Here is an 18,442-nt window from a genome sequence, read left to right as displayed (position 1 = left end):
TAGGCCACTGGATACAACCTAAAGATCTACTGAAAAAATCTTCAGCAACAGAGTAAGAGTTCTAGCTGAGCTACTTTCCCAAGAGGATGAAAGTGCGTTTAGAAAAGAACGTTCGTGTAATAATAACATTTTCACAATAAAAAGAGCCATAGAAAAACAAAGAGAACTTAATACTCAAGCCAGCATCTATTTTATAGCGTTTAAAAAAACTTTCGATCAAATTGATGGGCAATAATGGATGACAGTGGCTACCCACCACAGTTTATAAGAGCAATCATAAGCTTATATCTTGAAACAAAAACATTGATAATTAGAGAGGTGAAAAGGACGGATGAGATAAAAATCATTCAAGAAAGGATACGGAGGTGTTCGCTTTCACGAACTCTTCTTAAGATTGGTATTGACAATCTCCATAAAAATTGGAAATCAGATAATTAGATAAACACACTAACGAGAGGACCGCACCAACCTGTCATCACGGATATCCTCCAAAGTTATGTTATATTTGAGACTTGTTAGTCAGAAATGAAGTAGACACAAGTGGGCACTCTAGGTGGCCAAGTGAGTAGAAAACGTAGCCTTTTTGGTGGGGGTCGGGCCAGGCATGAGTCATTTATGATAGCGTAAGTTGCAGGCAACGTAGGGCGCAGCGGAAGGAATACAGCATGATAATCCGAACGTCACTGGGTTGACTCCCTATACGGACACTTTCTTAATTTTCAGTCTTTGCGTTACTTTCACTGCACATGAACCGAAATAATGTCCAGTGTGCAGTATTTATTAGCATTTTCATAAAATGCATTAAAAGGAAAGACTAAGGAATGTCATGGATCGAGAATTCGAAAACGGTGAACGAGTATACGGCGCATTATAGAAATGGGGTGATTACTTTATCAAAATCTGGAAAACTTACGACAACAGTATACAAACCCTTTCTGACTAACGTGACGAAGCCCTATGTGTAGGAGAGCAAATTTATTCTGTTAGCTAATAAGTCTGGATGATTCACTGATCTGGCTTTGTAACATTAACCAAAACGGCCTTGCTGTGCTCGTACTGCGAACGGCCGAAAGCAAGGGGAAACTACAGCCGTAATTTTTCCCAACGGCATGCAGCTTTACTGTATGGTTAAATGATAATGGCGTCCTCTTGGTTAAAATATTCCGAAAGTAAAATAGTCCCCCATTCAGATCTCCGGCCGGAACTACTCAGGGCGACGTCGTTATCGGGAGAAACAACACTGGCGTTCTACGGATCGGAGCGTGGAATGTCAGATCCCTTAACCGGGTAGGCAGGTTATAAAGCTGAAGAGGGGAAATGGATAGGTTAAAATTAGATTTAGTAGGAATTAATGAAGTTCGGTGCCAGGAAGAACAAGACTTCTGGTCAGGTGAATACGGGGTTATAAATACAAAATCAAACAGGGGTAATGCAGGAGTAGGTTTAATAACGAATAAGAAATAGGAACACGGGTAAGCTACTACGAACAGCATATTGAACGCATTATTGTAGCCAATATAGAGACGATACCCACGCCTACCACACTACTAAAAGTTTATATGCCAGCTAGCTCTGCAGATGATGAAGACTCTGAAGAAATGTATGATGAGACGAAAGAAATTATTCAGATAGTGAAGGGAGACGGAAATGTAATAGACATGGGGTGCTGGAATTCGATAATAGGGAACAAAAGAGAAGGGAAAGTAGTAGGTGAACAAAGGGTGGGGGTAAGAAATGAAAAAGGAAGCCGCCTGGTAGAATTTTGCACAGACCATAACTTAATTACAGCTAACACTCGGTTTAAGAATCACGAAAGATAGTTGTATACGTGGAAGAGGACTGGAGACACTGGAAGGTTTCAGATAGATTATATAATGGTAAACTGAGATTTAGGAACCAGGTTTTAAATTGTAAATCTTTTCCAGGGGCAGATGTGGACTCCGACCACAATTTATTGATTATGAACTGTACACTAAAACTGAAGAAACGGTAAAGAGGTGGCAATTTAAGGAGATGGAACCTGGATAAACTGAAAGAACCAGGGGTTCTAGAGAGTTTCAGAGAGAGCATCAGGGAACGACTGACAAGAACAGGAAAAAGAAATATAGTAAAAGAAGAATGGGTAGCTTTGAGAGATGAAATAGTGAAGCCAGAAGAGCGTCAAGTAGGTAAAAAGACAAGGGTTAGTAGAAATCCTTGTGTGACAGTAGATGTACAGAATTTAATTGATGAAAGGAGAAAATACAAAAATGGAGTAAATGAAGCAGACAAAAAGGAACACAAACGTCTCAAAAATGAGATCCATGGGAAATGCAAAATGGCTGCGCAGGGATGGTTAGAGGACAAATATAAGAATGTATAGGCATATATCACTAGGGGTAAGATAGGTACTCCCTACAAAAAAAATGAAGACACCTTTCGAGAAAAGAGAACCACGTGTATGAAAATCAAGAGCTCAGATGGAAAACCGGTTCTAAGCAGAGGAGGGAATGCAGAAAGGTGGAAGGAGTATAAAGAGGGTCTATACAAGGGCGATGTACTTGAGGGCAGCATTATAGAAATGGAAGAAGACGCAGATGAAGATGAAATGGGAGATACGATACTGCGTGAAGAATTTGACAAGGAACTGAAAGATCTGAATCGAAACAAGGCCCCGGGAGTAGACAACATTCCATTTTAACTACTGATAGCCTACAAAACTCTACCGTCTGGTGAGCAAGATGTATGAGACAGGCGAAATATCTTTAGACTTCAAGAAGAATATAACAATTCCATTCCAAAAATAAGCAGGCGTTGACAGGTGTGAAAATTACCGAACTATCAGTTTAATAAGTCACGGCTGTAAAATACTATTACGAATTCTTTACAGACGAATGGTGAAAGTGGTAGAAACCGACCTAGGGTAAGAACAGTTTGGATTCCGTAGAAATGTTGGAACACGTGAGGCAATACTGAACCTACGACTTATCTTAGTAGGTAGATTAAGGAAAGGCAAACCTACGTTTCTAGCATTTGTAGACTTAGAGAAAGCTTTTGACAATGTTGACTCCAAACTCTGAAGGTGGCAGGGGTCAAATACAGGGAGCGAAAAGCTATTTACAATTTGTACAGAAACCAGATAGAAGTTATAATAGTCGAGGCGCATGAAAGGGAAGTACTTGTTGGGAAGGGAGTGAGACAGGGTTGTAGTCTATCCCCGATGTTATTAGATCTGTATATTGAGCAAGCAGTAAAGGAAAGAAAAGAAAATTTTGGATTAGGAATTAAAATCCATGGAGAGGAAATAAAAACTTTGACGTTTGCTGATGACACTGTAATAATGTCAGAGATAGCAAAGGACCTGGAAGAGCACTTGAATGGAATGGATTGAGTCTTGCATGATAGCATTCCATTTGCTACGTGTTTATTTATCGATTGTCATTCTTTTATTCGTAGTTCACTGTTGCTATTTGAATTGAAATATCGTCATTTTGGAGATGGTGAGTGGAGCTGTGGATACTAAATAATGGAGTGTTAAGTGGAGAAAGCGGAACGTTTCCGACCTTGTCTTCTGTTTGAATGATATGATGAACATCAACAAAAGCTAAACGAGAATAGTGGAATGTTGTCCAATTAAATCACCTGATGCTGAGGGAATTAGTTATGAAATGAGACAATTAAAGTAGTAGTTGAGTTTTGCTATTTGGGGAGCAAAATAACTGACGACGGTCGAAGTAGAGAGGATATAAAATGTAGACTCGTAATGGCAAGGAAAGCGTTTCTGAAGAAGAGAAATCTGTTGACATGGAGGATAGATTTAAGTGTCAGGAAGGATTTTCTGAAATTATTTGTATGGAGTATAGCCATGTACTGAAGTGAAACATGGACGTTAAATAATTTAGACAAGAAGAGAATAGAAGCCTTCGAAATGTAGTGCTACAGAGGAATGCCGAAGATTAGATGGGTAGATCATGTAACTAATGGGGAGGTACTGAATCGAACTGGGGTGGAGAGGAATTTTTGGCACAACTTGACTAGAGGAAGGGATCGGTTGGTAGGACATCTTCTGAGACATCAAGGGATCACCAATTTAGTATTGGAGGGCAGCGTGGAGGATAAAAATCGTAGAGGGAGTCACAGATATGAATACACTAAGCAGATTCAAAAGGATGTAGGTTGCAGTAGTTACTTGGATATGAAAAAGCTTGCGCAGATACAGTAGTATGGAGAGCTACATCAAACCAGTCTCTGGACTAAAAACAACAACAACAACTAACACGTGGAGAGGACAAGCAATTCTGTTATTATGACAAGATTTTTTAAGGTGAACAAGGGATGTGATCGTCCAGTTTAACGTGATTCCCCTCCCCCTCCCCCCTCAAAAAAAGAATCACTCTGGGAGTGGAACTCTGCGGTGTTTATTTGTACTGTCAGGTAAAAAGTTTGATCAAAGAGACTGAAAACTGTTCGTTTCTCCTAGAGAGAGAGAAAGAAAGTACATTCGAGAAGACGGCATAAAAATGCATTCAGTTGTACATCATCAGCTGTCGTCTCCAAAATTTGGTTAAATGACGCCGCACACGTGGTTTACAGCCAAACTGTGCTTTGGGAGAGAACCTTTTATGAATCTAAACCAACTTTGTTTTTCTATAGGAAGTCTGAAACAATCATATAAATGTAAAAAAATTTGGCGTTTGTAAAGTGTGCAAGATGCAGTGAAAATTACTGCATCCTCAGTATTGACGATGAATATCACCCCAGCACGTGTAAATCATCCACTGCAAGATAATAAAAGTACCTAATTTTAAATATGAAGCTGTCGTGTACGCCTGACAATCAAATCCTGCAAATTAATTTGCAATCTCAACTTTTTCTTTGTGTTTCCTTTTCATGTCTTTAATGAAAATATTGAGAAATACAAACATTGAGTACTGTTTCAGTTTACTTGCTGTGAAAGTAACGCAAAAACTGAAAACAAAAAGATATTCCCTCATAGACAGTCGATCGACGACCTTCGGATTACCATTCTGTACTCTTCCCGCTGTCCAACTGATGCCTGTGAGCTATGTTAACATAACTGGCTCATGGTTCACGCGACCCGCGACAAGAACACCATTGTTTTCTAAACACTTGGTCATCTCGAACACCCGCTTCTCTGACTTTCATTTCTGGGCAAGCCCTCGATATACAACAAATCTGGATTAAATGGATGATGAAGGGTGGACGCATCGCCTTGTAAGTGCATTACTATTCGCAAATTATAAAGTAATTTCAAATTGGTGCTTAAGTTCGTAGCGCTTTTTATTTGCATCATATCATTCCATTTGATACGTGTTTATTTATCGATTGTCATTATTTTATTCGTAGTTCACTGTTGCTGTTTGAGTTGACATATCGTCGTTTTGTCATTTGGAGATAGTGAGTGGAGCTGTGGATGCTAGATAAAGGAGTGTTAAGTGGAGAAATCGGAACGTTTCCGACCTTGTCTTCTATTTGAGTTCAATAGAGGGGTGACAGCAGCGCAGGCAGCAGAAGCATTTGTGCCGTGTATGGGAACAATGCCACTCGACACGGCAGAGCAAAAAATTGCTTTCTCGTTTTAAGGAGGCTCGCTTTGCAGTAGTGTCCCTTCACGTTCAGGAAGACCTTCGCGGTTTGATGAATATCGTTTAAACACCCGAATCCACAATGATGCACGTCAGTATACTCGAGAACTGAAAAATTTGATGAACTACATTTCACCACCGTACATTTGTATGAAACGGGGAAGGTTTAAAAATCGTGTACCGCACGCTCTAAGCCAAAATCGCAAAAATCAGCGGTTGGTCATATGTGCATCTCTGCTTGCTCGTCGTCAATCGACTCGTAAACGACGTCGATCATTCCCATCCTGCATCATTATTGGCAAAGAGAAATGTTGTCTTTACGCTAAAATAAGGAAAAGAAAGGAATGATTGAGCCCAAGTAAAGTAGCAACTCCCCGTACAGAGAGCAAAGCGCATTCACAAAAGGTAATGTTATGAATCTGGTGGAACAGCAACGCAGTCGTGTAGTACGAATTGCTTCCAAGGGGTGTAACCATCATTGATGACATTTGTTGTCAACAACTGGGACGTCTTGCAGACGCAGTCCAGGAACAGTGACCAGGAAGACAGCGTGAAGTGATGCTACTTCATGATAACGTTCACCCGCATTCTAAGAGACTGACAAAAACATTATACAGGAGTTGGGTTGGGATGCCATTTTGCACTCGCCTCGTTCACCTGATCTTGCGCGCTCAGAGTTTCACCTTTTCCGCTCTCTGCCGAGGACCTCCAAGTAACTTCCATTCCGGATGAAAATGCACTCCGCACACGGCTCGACGAGCTCTTTGTTCAAAAACCAAGTGATTTTTGTGGTCCCGGAACTGAAAAGTAATCCCAGCGTTGGCAGACTGTTGTAAATAGTGAAGGGGAATATACTACACACACACACACACACACACACACACACACACACACACACACACACACACACATTCACAAAACAGTTGAATGCAGAAAACTAATCATGTTGGTAACACTTAGAAAAACAAATGAAACTCTGTATTAAAAAGATGACAGCTACAGTGATGTGTAACGTACTCAGTGAACTGAAAGTGAACTGCAAGATGTCCACCTGGTTGCCAGATGAGAAAAAGCAGTTTGCTTAGATGCAATGAATTAGATGTTACCTGTAAGTACCTTTCCATTTAATAAAAAAACGTTAAGGAACTGTTTTTAAATCTATAACCTAGATGTGAAACCATAAGCTATGTGTAAATATGGACAAATAATGTAATATTTCAGGACACCCACCGAAGATGCCTTGTAAAAAAGGCGAAAGCGTCTGGGTGCATAAATAAAAATAAAAATTTCTATGTGCTGCAAGCAAAAAACGCATTTTCTTTGAAACAACTGCAATGAATGTATTATTGATGACGAAATTCTCTGTTATGTGTCTCTGTTGTGTTTACTGAACTCATGGAAAAACGCTACGATCTTGTGCACCGATCGAATACTACAAGAAAGTGGAGACGTTCTCCAGTTAGCAGCCTAAACTAAATATGTACAGAATGCAAGCTAACAGTTCTGTTACACAGGAAACAAGTTCTGACCTATCTAGGCGAATATCAAATACTGGTGCAGTCGAAAATAGTAATCGGCAATAAAATAATTGAACACGTGTTACATTTTAAATAAAATGCGTATGGCACCAGTTATGTTTATGACAATGATATACCGTTACATGAAAAGTTGATATTTCAACTGATACGTAGAAAAATAAACAGAAATATTAACTACAAAACCCGAAAAATATATATAAGTTAAATTTAATAAAACTACTGCGGAACTGCTAGTGCTGTATGGAAGTGAGAACTGCTTAAATAAAGATAAAGATGACAGCAAAGTACAAGCGTCAATTCTTGTTGAGAGTAAAGCAGTGCTCATGAAGAGACTTGATAGAGAATGAAGACACTTCAAATGAGTTAGATGAAAATATCGTTCAGTGAGGAAATAACACTGCGCAGGGAGAAGTAACCAACACGTGAAGAAAATAAAAGATTACGGATGAAAATCCTGAACTACAGCTCTAAAGCAATGAGAGACAAGGGTTAACCAAGGAAACGATATATGTAAACTTTGTGGTAACGGAACAGACATATAGCTTAACCCTGTATGCGAGACTACGACGAACCAGTTACATGTCGTAGTGTTAGTGCTGCTGGTAATGGTTCTTCTTACTGTTGTGTTCAGTCGAAGGCTAGTCTGTGCAGACCCCATGGCAGTTCATCTTATGCGAGTCTCTTCATCTGTGCATAAGAGCTACGTCCATTTTAATCTGCCTACTGCAGTCCAACTCACAACAACACCGCAACTTTTACCTGTTCACCAGCCGCACTCCGCAACTTGCCCGAAACTGCCCCTCCCACGGTACCAGAACTCTGCAACGATAGAGCAGCAGACCTGTGAGTTTCTCTTGACCACTCCGAGCAACATCGCAGTAAGCCGTATTATATTAATGCAGCATAGTGCAAGAGTGTAGCAATGTTAAGGTAAAGAGTAGCAACCACTACATGCTTATCACAAAATTTACAAAAAGGATAATTATTATCTTAAGAAGTCTGACGGAAAGTATGTAATGACGAGCTTCAGCTGCAAGTACTTCTATGCAGAATATAGTTTCATGTTACTGATATCATTTAAGCTTACGAAACACTTCAGTAAGCACAATCTGTCAATTTCAATATTGCGCCATTTTGTTCTGTATCAATACTGTTTTTAACCGAATGTAAGAAGTACTTTTATGCAGAATATAGTTTCAAGTTACTGATAACATTTAAGCTTACGAAACATATTTCAGTAAGCACAATCTGTCCATTTCAATATTGCGCCATTTTGTTCTGTATCAATACTGTTTTTAACCGTCTGTAAGAGTCTTATTCTTAAATTCTCAAGTTACTCAGAAGAATGTAAATGTAAGGTCTATTCAAAGGAAGGAAGAAAAAACGGAATTTCAGGGATTAAGATCCCGTTGGAAAAGAGGTTATTAAGCCAGGTTTCCGCAAGAATGAATTTATTACATATGCATCCCTCCACTACCACCCTTACATGCAAATTAGCTTTTCCAAACGCTGACGTTGGGAACGCTGCTTACACGACTTTCAAGATGGCGAGAAATGAGACTATTCTCACCGGAGTTGCACAGATTTTAGCCGAAGAACGTACAGTGACGTTAACGAAGAGAAAACGGACCCACAAATTCTGGGTCTTGAAATGGGCATCGTGTTGGAATCGTTTGGGGCCCCCAATGTGCTAAAATGGGAGTTGTATGCAAAGGAATAGTAAAATAATTTTTAAAATTCTTTTGAGACATGCTTCTGGCCATGTACCAAAGTATAATACACATATGAGAGGTTCTGTGCCAGATAGTATTAAATTAGAGGTAACATTGAAATATCTGGCAGCTGAAGTAACCACAATATACCAGGTAACTAAACTGTAGCTACTCACTGAGGCCCAGTGTGGTCTGTAATTATCGTATGACATGAAACTTGGAAGATATGCTAATGCTTTAATACGGAACCGATTTAAGCTGGAAAACAAATTAGTTGTAACTGTGGCCGTCAGGAGCAAATCTGGCGCTGTACACACTTTGCATGACAGGGTGACATCTACGCTGTCATTTGACAACTCAAAGCATGCGTGAACAGTACGATTGTCGAGAAAAGAGATCGTGTGTTGTTAGTGAAACTGTTTTATATGAACGGCGGCAATTGAATGGGAGTATCGAGGAACCCCTCATGTCAAAAAACTAAACTTTTGAGCAGGTACGAAAAACATTCCAGGTCTCAAAGTTACTCTGAAGTTACGTTTCACTTCTAGTTTTTTGTTAAAATGAATGTAGAGGGAAGAATGCCAACGCATTATAGACAACGTCGATACATTTTATTGACATTAAGCTAAAATTAATGTAGGGACCATGTTTTTGATATAAATAAGCATCAATTATTACTCAGTTCATAATTTATTGCCAGTATGGCTGAAAATCGAACATACTATACCTGTTTTCCACTGTCTATGGCATTATGCTCCATAATTGGTTATTCTTTCACAAATGTTGGCCAGTTGTGTATATTAAGAGGGGAAGGTATGAATGATTTCTCCATTTGGTAGGAATGGTAGAATCGGCCTTAGGTGAAGTATTTTCTTCTCATTTATAAGCACTTGATCTTGATAAGCCTGATTTACAGGACTTGGTGGAATTACAAATGGATCAGCCTCTTGAAATGTATACCCTTCTGCTCCATCAATGAATGGCCTAACATCAACAACACGAAGACGTTCGTGTGAGTAGCGGGATTGCATGACTTTTGTTACATGAAAGTGCCGTTTGTTGTTTCGTTGTGAAGTCCTTCCTTGAGTTTCAGCTGAAATGGCGTTCTTTTGTAAGAGCTTTGGTCACCATTCATTAAAAATTAGTAGCTCTTCTGTTTTTTCCACTTCGATATTCACGTTTTGCATATTTTTCAGCAAATGTATCCTATCCACCTTGCCAATTTACTTTTACCATGCTGGAAATTCTACCACAGGCTAGTTAAAAGCGGCTTGGTATTGGAAAGTAATGGGTGATGAACTGAAATCTTCCCTTACCAAAAGCATTAAACAAAATCTCACCATATCACTGCTTTTATTTCGGCCTCCGCAAGAATCGGTGAACATATGAAGGTGTTTAACATGTTGTCCAACGTTTTCACTTACGTAATCAAAAAGAAATGTACAAATTTTATCAAGGCCTTTCCTTCCTTCCATAAGTCATGCACATGAAAGACATGTACTGAAAGCTGATGCAAGTAAAAAATGTCTTGCATTGGTATCTGAGGCAACTGAAGGTTCTGTATGAAATAAAACGAGAGGCCTGCAATGGTAGAATCTGTTTCTGTTTTCTCTTTAACTGCTTGCAATTTCCTGAGGAATTTACCAGCCCTATGCTTGTGCATGGTTAACTCAGCTGTTGCTGCCCTTTCAGCAGCATCACTCAGAGATGGACTTTTGATTTTTACTCAGAGTTCTTCACATGTGTAATAAGTGTCCACTTGTGGTTGCCCAAATTTTATATTAAAATTTTCACGGAAAATTTTCAAATAAAAATTATAGTCAGTAGTACTTTCAACTTCAAATTCTGAGAAATCCCACATCTTTTGTACATTTTCCTCTTCAATTTAAGTGATACAATGGCTGAATAACAACACAAAAATGGCAGAACATACTAGATTTCTCGATATCATAATTTGCCTATATATTTAAAGTAGAGAATCATAGTTAACTCAGTTTTGTCAACAAGTGTATGTATGGCGTTTCTCAGTATTCCCATTCAGTTACAGCGGGAGAGTATTGCCAACTGAAAGGTCGGGACGGACGCCCGACGTCGTTGAATGGTTTAAAGAAGATGATAATAAAATTCGAAAACACGGCTGAGCTACGTGTGGCACGTGGAAGTTCAAGGCATCCTACCTCTGTGAACGTTATTGATGAGGTTGCTCTTACTGTTAACTGACCACGCAGCGCGTGCCCCGTGTAGTGCTAGAGGTCACGGAGTTTCACGAGAATTGTCCATCCCAAGGTCAACGCACGGAGAGTTTTGGGGTCTATATTACACTGGTACCTGTACAAGATGTAGATGCTGCATCACGTGAAATCTCATGATCTGCATCAACGTTATGAATTTGCTCTTCGGCTTCTGGCAAGGATCGAAGTTGGTGACAAGTGGGCGGAAAATATTCTGTGGAATGAAGGAGGCACATTTTACACTACAGGGTAAGTTGGCATGATAATGTGCAAGTGGGTTGTTTCAGCACGTATTTTGACTTACGCGACTGCTGGCGCGGGAATGCACATGTAAGTAATTCATGCCTCTGGAAACCCTGCTTTGGAAATGGAGCACAGACCCGGATTATTGAAGGAACCACGCCAGCATTTGCCATAAGAGGCTGAGGAAATCACTAAAGACTTAAATCTGGAAAGCTTGGTAGTCATTTGAACTCAGAGTTAAGACGAGAAAGAAAACACGCGCTCTTGTAGTCGAAAACACAGAAGACTCGTTTGCTCAAATTCATGCTCGCTTTCTTCTAGTGAAGGGCTGGTTTCAGAATTCGAGTAGGGAGCTTGGTGGTCTCTGTTTCCACCTTTTATGAACTAAGGAGTTCGTGTCCACCTCTGTACTCAAGTCTCAGTCCCCTCTACTATTCTAACGCCATTACGAAACTGAAGATTCTTTGATCCATCAGGATGTGTTGTATCAACGGATCCCTTCCTTTAGTCGTGCCATAAATTTATTTTCTCCCCAAATGGGTTCAGTACCTCTCCATTAGTTACACGACACACCAGCCTAATCTTCAGTATCGTCCTGCAGTGTCACATTTCAACAGCTTCCACTCTCTTCTTGTCGGAACTTTTTATCCTCCAAGTCTTATTTCTGTGCAAGGCTACACTGCAGACAAATGCTTTCAAAAATGATGCTTAAATTTACATTTTGTGCTAACAGATTTCTCGATTTCAGAAACTCTTTTCTTGCTGTTGTCAGTTTGTATTTTATATCGTGTCTATTTCGGCCCTAGTCACTCATTTTACTGCCCAAATAGCAAAACTCATCTACTACCTTTAGTGCATAATTTTCTTATCTAAATCCTTCAGTATCGACTGATTTGATTCGAGTACATTTCATTATCCTAGTTTTACTTCCGCTGTTAGTCATCTTATAACCTCTTGAAATACACTGTACGCTCCGCTCACATGGTATTTAAGTCATTTCCCCAATAGCGTTACAATGTCAATGGAAAACCTCAAAGATTTTTTGTCCCTGAATATTAATTCTCTTTCCATACTTTTCATCGATCTCCTTTAGTGGTTCTTCAATGTTCAAACTGAAGAAAATAGGGTATATTCTACAATTCCGCCTCACGTCTTTCTCTACTAATGCCTCCCTTTTATGTCCTGCCGGACTGACGACCATTGGGCTGGCACACTGGTCAGTCTGAGTGTGGTTTCTAGGCGGTTCTCCAAGCTAGTTCAGGCAAATGCTTCGGTTGGATCTCAATCTTCGCCCTAGAAAAGACAACGCACAAACTGTAAAAACACGACACGGGAAAAGGTTTATACTATTCGCACAGAGATGATCAATCCGACTTCGCTCCCTTACATTAACTGCGACCACAAAGTTAAAATAAAATAAATTTTCGAAATCTTGGAAACTAGACGCGGTCTACGGTATAAACTCTACGAACGGGAGATTCAAGATCAAACGGTTTACTTCCTGTTCAAGTGCAAATAATAGATAGGAATAAACGTAAATAGGGATGAATTATTACTTCCCTCCCTCCCCCCCACCCCCACCCCTCCACCCTTCTCAGCCTTTGCTTGATAAAACAGTAGATATGAAGTCCTCTGTTATAGAGTTTAGAAAAAGGTAGATTAATCATTCTAGTACTTTGAAAGTATCTAATTGATTCGATGTAGTTTTGATATTCGGTTTTATTTCTATACTTCACATCATCACGTTAGTACCAACTTTTGTAGACTGTACTTTATTTTCCTATTTTCTGATTTTAATACTGCTTCGACACTCGGCACAAATTTACTTAGAGATAGTGAGATTCGAGATACAGGACTCATGAAAAACAGAAATAGTTACATAAGGTAATCAGCATTCACATGAACAAAATTCTGATTTTAAGGTCGCCGCTACTGCTGTCTTGTTCAACATAGCTGGTACACGACCTCTCCGTACTCGTTATTGGTTCGCTCCACACGCCCCGAGTGACTTAAAGATGTTGACTAAATTTACCGGTACTACATTTAGAACTGTCTACATAATGCACCAAATAGTGTGGCGGGCAGTACGTACTGTAACAATACTACCGCCTCCCCTCCTCCTGTCCGCACTCGCACCACCATCTTCCTTTACTTCATTTGATTTCTTCCACTGCTGCGACGTTTACCTTGCTCATTCTACAGTTCTGAGTAAAGAACAATGGATGAACTTTCACCACAGAGATCTTCATCTCCAAGTAACGACAGAATGTATTCGTGAAATAGTTTTACGCGACAAAATTAGGTTTAAAGAGAGAAGCGACTTCCTAAATCGCCAGCCAACCTCACAAAAACAATATTTCATTGCAGCTACGAAGCTGTATTATAATGTAAACAAGGCCCTACATAATCTAAAAATGGCCGGCCACTGTGGTCGAGCGGTTCTAGGCGCTTCAGTCTGGAACCGCGCTGCTGTTACGGTCGCAGGTTCGAATCCTGCCTCCGGCATGGATGTGTGTGATGTCCTTAGGTTAGTTAGGTTTAAGTAGTTCTAAGTCTAGGGGACTGATGACCTCAGATGTTAAGTCCCATAGTGCTTAGAGCCATTTGAACCATTTAATCTAAAAATGGTTCAAATGGCTCTGAGCACTATGGGACTTAACTGCTGTGGTCATCAGTCCCCTAGAACTTAGAACTACTTATACCTAACTAATGTAATGACATCACACACATCCATGTCCGAGGCAGGATTCGAACCTGCGACCGTAGCGGTCGTGCAGTTCTAGACTGTAGCATCTAGAACCGCTTGGCCACACCGGCCGGCCCCACATAATCTAAAATCCTTAATAATAAGATAATAACTACAATTAGACATAAAATTGTTTTTGGTTATAATCTTAGCTCCGATCACTAATATTTAACACACGATTGTATTTTACAGATTTGAATAAAAGTACCTACTGATGATGGCACAAAGATCCCAAAACACAAAAACATCGTATTTAAGAACCACCGAGAACATCTGAAGAAATAAACTTTTATTAATTTTCAGTTTCGATTAACCGATCATCATGTATAGTAACGGGGGGAACACATGAGACACGTTGGACCAACCTATCAATGTAGCACATGGTGAACATACTCATGAAACTGTCGCAGCTCGATACCAGATGCTACTGTAAATTATTTACATCATCCTGTGTGGTATAGTTCTTACTACGACGTAAAACGATAAGATTAAAACTAGTCCCCATCAGTGAAACTAAGGTACAAAATGCAATGCAGTGGAACTGGTAGTATTCGGACATAATAATAACATGGTTTAATACGACACATTTACCAAAGTTGCCCCTTCCAAGAGTAAAATGCATCAATAAAGTCAACATTAAAAGTATTAATACAGTCCAACACACTTCGTATACTGCATATAAGGGGCAGTCCTATGATTTGTAATTATAATCTTGAAAAACATGGAATTAAGTACGGTAATTAAATTTTTGTTGCCTTATAGGGACATGTTTACAGTCCTGGTGTAGTTCGTGTGTAAAATGAAAATCGAGCAGAGCCCGTGGGGTCGGGATTGGACTTTCTCGGAAGAACACTACATCTACCGTGGCTAAGAATCAACTTTCCATCTAGCAGTGTAGTGCATCGAGTGGTGAATCGGGTAGACTGTATTCGTCTGTCTTTCTTATTTTTGTTACATCAGTAACTAAACTCTGTATTCTGTATAGTGTTAAAGCATTCGGCAGGAAGAAAAGAAAAAAATACCTGTGACGTTTCCGAGCACTGAATCGCCATTGTTATAAAGGCCCGTTGCGGAAGGGTCGGTATGACTTTGTGAAATAGTGTGTGGGTTCTCCTTGTGACGTAGGTGGATAGAGTGAGAAATCGGCTGCCCGCACTTTAGTTTGGAGACACACTGTACGCACTGTATTTCCTGCGGCATAGTGGTGGAGCAGGCAGCTACAGGAGCTAAAACAAGACGGGTAGCCATCTGATAAGGTGAATCTACTTTATCAATGGGCTACGATATTTTGTTCTGACTCCTATAACATGGAATGCTATGGCCGCATGGCGCCGGGATTTGACAAGTAGGCCTCTCAGGAATTCAAGAATATGACGGTACTTGCAGAAATCACGTGACTTAAGTTTTTCGCGATGATAATTTAACCTGCCCCTCGTATATTCAAGTTCCATTCCGCTGTGTGGAGTGCGTAACGAAGAAATTTGCAACTGATTTCTATTTACATGTTCTCCATGTTACTATAGCTTCCCCGATGATCGGTTGATCAAAATTGGTAGTGAATAAAGGATTCCTGTCTCAATAGGAGCTCTTAGGGGTACTTTAATATAACCCTTTTGCAAATATTTACAGGATGTGAGGCAGTACCTGCATAAGGTAAAGGGCCAAACCTGATACGACGGTGTAACGTTTCTTAGTAACAACAAATAATAAGTTGAATGTTCTAAATTGTAACTGCACTGGCCCCAACTGGTTTCCTGTCTTTAACGTCAAGTGTGTCTGTGTTGTTACCCTGAACAATGGAAGTGGTTTAAGTGGTGCAGTTACGGAAATGCTGTGTGACAAGAATAAATCATCAAAACGATCTTAAACTAGATGTGAATTAACATTTACCAAATTATTATGAAGCGTAAATGTGTATGTTAAATAAGCTGTCCTGTGAAACTCAGTATTGTGCAGTGAAGTGAACAGTGCTACAATACGCGACTTGCAATTCCAACACATGAAACTAACAGAATAAAAATGCATAGCAAGATTACAAAACGAATTTTGAAAAATTAAAAAAAAAACAAATATTCGCCAAAAAATGCCCCGTCATTTTAATTAAGCAACTGACGAAATAAAATTCCGGACGCCAGATAATACATGCCTAAATATAACAATGCACTGTAAGAAATGAAATCAAAACTGACCTTCGTCTAAAATACATCTGATAATAATTTTGAAGTGTAACGTTTGACTGTAAATGATTTAACTGCTGTACCCTGACTGTAATTTTAACTGGTCCTACAAATTTATGTGGGTTACCTCCAAGCCATATGAACTGATTGTAATCACGCCGGAATAACTGAATTAACTAACCCGAACCAATAAAGAAAAATCCCACTAAAACTTCCCATTTTCCAAACACGTTTTAAATTACGCGCAGGCAAGCAATGCAGCAACATTATTACCTGTAAATCATCACAATTCTCAGGTTCATCTTTACCAAATCACATTTCCAAAATTCAATAACCTCTGTCTGTTTATGCTGTGCAAGCTATTTCTAGGCCGCTCTCTTGTGTGATCAACACCAGACTCACTCCTCACTCACTTACTTCTCACATAACGCTACTGGCAATCACCATGCTACTGACAACCAAAGATCACATTGCCTGTACTCAGAACATCTGTGGCGTAACAAGTCGACTATTGAAAACTTCTGTTTGAAAAATGTTCAGAGTACAAATATGAAGTACGACACATGGAACAAAAGTATAGAGCTCACATCACATTACTTGATATACCATTACCTCCTATCTGCATAATTGTTATGGTGTAGAATTAATTTAGTTATTTCGTTTAAGTCAGTGCAGATTGCTATGTGTGGTTTGAAATGCGTGCTCATGCGTCGGTCGCAACCTACAGCAATGATAATGTAACGTAGCAGTTTAAATTCTAAATATTGTTTCTGGAGCGCGACGTATATGTTGAGCTCGAATAAAAGCGTCTTAAACATACGTAGCGTGACCTAATCTCAATAATCAGGGAAAAAGTTATTTATTATTGATGGAAATGTTACGCTCTCTTTCAACAAATAACAACGTAACGCAAACTGCAACTAACCCAGCGATAATACAGAGCGTGAAATGATTTCTTTTCCCAGCAAATTAATCTAATGTTACACAGAAAGCAAGAATGATACAAATACCTGGTTATTATTGAAATAATTGCAAGTAATTTCTTTAACTTTACCTCTCTAAGAATTGAGTTGACTTATGAAAATATTTTAAACCAGAAGTGGAGTCTCACGTAAGCCTTGCGGTGTTAAATCTCTGAATACGTTTCGTAATCAAAAATATTAACTAACTTTAATATTGAAAACTGACTGTAAAAATTCATGAAAGCACTTAGGATTACTTTCCTTTGCGAGTGAAGCTCGCAAACAGTGAAATACACTCCTGGAAATTGAAATAAGAACACCGTGAATTCATTGTCCCAGGAAGGGGAAACTTTATTGACACATTCCTGGGGTCAGATACATCACATGATCACACTGACAGAACCACAGGCACATAGACACAGGCAACAGAGCATGCACAATGTCGGCACTAGTACAGTGTATATCCACCTTTCGCAGCAATGCAGGCTGCTATTCTCCCATGGAGACGATCGTAGAAATGCTGGATGTAGTCCTGTGGAACGGCTTGCCATGCCATTTCCACCTGGCGCCTCAGTTGGACCAGCGTTCGTGCTGGACGTGCAGACCGCGTGAGACGACGCTTCATCCAGTCCCAAACATGCTCAATGGGGGACAGATCCGGAGATCTTGCGGGCCAGGGTAGTTGACTTACACCTTCTAGAGCACGTTGGGTGGCACGGGATACATGCGGACGTGCATTGTCCTGTTGGAACAGCAAGTTCCCTTGGCGGTCTAGGAATGGTAGAACGATGGGTTCGATGACGGTTTGGATGTACCGTGCACTATTCAGTGTCCCCTCGACGATCACCAGTGGTGTATGGCCAGTGTAGGAGATCGCTCCCCACACCATGATGCCGGGTGTTGGCCCTGTGTGCCTCGGTCGCATGCAGTCCTGATTGTGGCGCTCACCTGCACGGCGCCAAACACGCATACGACCATCATTGGCACCAAGGCAGAAGCGACTCTCATCGCTGAAGACGACACGTCTCCATTCGTCCCTCCATTCACGCCTGTCGCGACACCACTGGAGGCGGGCTGCACGATGTTGGGGCGTGAGCGGAAGACGGCCTAACGGTGTGCAGGACCGTAGCCCAGCTTCATGGAGACGGTGGCGAATGGTCCTCGCCGATACCCCAGGAGCAACAGTGTCCCTAATTTGCTGGGAAGTGGCGGTGCGGTCCCCTACGGCACTGCGTAGGATCCTACGGT

This window comes from Schistocerca serialis, chromosome 2, assembly GCF_023864345.2.
Source record: "Schistocerca serialis cubense isolate TAMUIC-IGC-003099 chromosome 2, iqSchSeri2.2, whole genome shotgun sequence".
Classification (NCBI taxonomy): domain Eukaryota; kingdom Metazoa; phylum Arthropoda; class Insecta; order Orthoptera; family Acrididae; genus Schistocerca; species Schistocerca serialis.
The sequence above is the reverse complement of the archived record's forward strand: the minus strand, read 5'-3'. Positions refer to the sequence as shown.